At 37.7% G+C, this 1,963-nt stretch overlaps 1 protein-coding gene across 1 annotated transcript in view; it reads left to right on the top strand.

Moving 5' to 3' along the window:
• nav3 (neuron navigator 3) overlaps positions 1-1,963 on the top strand; it is a gene marked incomplete at its 5' end in the record, with an annotated part of 211,473 nt that overhangs the window by 20,700 nt on the left and 188,810 nt on the right.

Below are 1,963 nucleotides of genomic sequence, written 5' to 3'. Positions count from 1 at the left end.
CCCCCCCACCACCCATCTCAGTCTGCTGAATCATCCTCAATTCTTTATTCCAACTGACTTCTAATGACGGCATTAGGGGAGGTGGCAGAAACATTTCAAAGCTGAGAAGGGAGCAAATTCCTGCAGCCGGTTTCCACTTTGGAACTGAAGAGCTGTGTTCTGCTGCACACCATCGTGTTAGCAGGAACAGAGCCACAGTCACTCAAGCTTCCCTGCAGGAARATGAAACCGTGTTTTGGTTGAAAGTAAAAAAGAGAAAATCTATGGTTGGTAAATGTCAGCAGTGCGGCTCAGAGCTTCTGGGCAAAACACRAAAAGGAGAACAGAGAGCTTGAGATCTGGAAGCAGTTTTATAAAACTTTCTCAGTTTCTGTTTTCTTTTAGCATCCACCAGCATCTTTTGTTGTGTTTGATGCTTCTTGTTTTCATCCTCATTGTTTGTTTACTGTGTTACTTTTGCTGAGTTTTCACAATTAACACAAGGCAAAATGTGTTTCTGTGTCTGTTAGCAAAATATCTCAAGAACCACTGGATAAAATGTATTGAAACTTGCAGAAAGTAATCAGTGGATATGCATCWAACACTGAATAATATTTGGTGTCAATCTGATTTAAAATGACAGCCACAGCCAACAAAACCTAAAAAAAAACACAAAATTAATATGACCTGGTTAATTTTACAAATATTGCTCTAAGATTTGGGGTGGTAGTAGCTGAAACTGATMTTCAGCATATGAGTGTTAACAGATATCTTTATCAGATTTTTTTATTTTGCCTATTATACAACTAAAAAAGTTAACTTTGTTACCAAAATATCTCATGAACCGTTAGATTGATCACATATAACTTTCTGGAAAGGATCATTAGATGCATCATAACAACTGATTAACTTTTAAAGCTAACCCAATTTAAAATGGCCACCACATCCAACCGAACTTATGAAACACAAAAATGGCTTTAATTTAGTAATTTTTTCAGATGAGCTAAACTTCGATGTGGTTGGAGATGGAATTAATTCATAACACATACTCCAAACGTTACACATTGGGCAAGAAATTAGCCTAAAACATCAGCAACAACTGTTGGAACCAACCCTGTTTGTCTTCTAGCAAAATTTCTCATGAAGCACCAGAAAGATTTTGATCAAGCTTTCAAACTACTATCTGAGAACTAATTATCAACTATACCGCTTATTAACTTTTAAAGTTAATATCAAAGTCACTGCCACAGCTAATAATGTATTAGCCAACACAAAAATGCCATTAGCTTAAATTTTAGGTGGTGGTTTCTGAGAGTTATTCACAACACTTAGGGTATTCTGAGCATGATCTCTCAATTGCATGGTATATTTGACCAAAATGGCTCCAATATATATATATATATTAGTTTAAAACTCTGGCATGAAAGCAGCAGGCAACATATATTCTTTCAGTGATTTTTGAAATCTTATAAATATTTTTTCTTGTAAAATTTGACTCATCTTTGAAAAGATGAGGAGGAGGCAGTGGAGGCATACGCTAAGCAGAGAGAGGAATCTGCTGACTTCTTCTGCCAAGGAGATTATTTACTTTCTGCCTGATAGTGATATAATGTGGTGAGCAGCTAAATATGAGCTGCACTGTGTCTGTAAGTCAGCTCCGTACCTTGCCGCAGGTGTCAATCATCCAACAGGCAGGAAACTAAACCATCATTTGTCTTTGCTTCTCAGATGAATTTGTGTTTGTGTTAGTTAGCAGAGAGTCCACCAGCGCCCAAAATAAATGCCATTTTATTCCTTGGCAGGAAGAGGGGGGAGAAAAAGAAAAGAAAAGATAGAAAAGGATGGTCGTCATGGCAACGTCAAATCACTCGCACAATGAAGTGTGGTAGCCCTGAGAAAAAGGGTGGGGTTGCAGGAGTGATTGTGATAGCTAATGATCTATTGATCCCCGATTTCTCTCTCTCTCTCTCTCTCTCTCTCTCTC

The sequence above is a fragment of the Austrofundulus limnaeus genome, unplaced genomic scaffold (assembly GCF_001266775.1).
Source record: "Austrofundulus limnaeus strain Quisiro unplaced genomic scaffold, Austrofundulus_limnaeus-1.0 Scaffold182, whole genome shotgun sequence".
Taxonomy (NCBI): Eukaryota; Metazoa; Chordata; class Actinopteri; order Cyprinodontiformes; family Rivulidae; genus Austrofundulus; species Austrofundulus limnaeus.
Note: the sequence above shows the minus strand (reverse complement) of the source record. Positions and strands in the feature narration are given on the sequence as shown.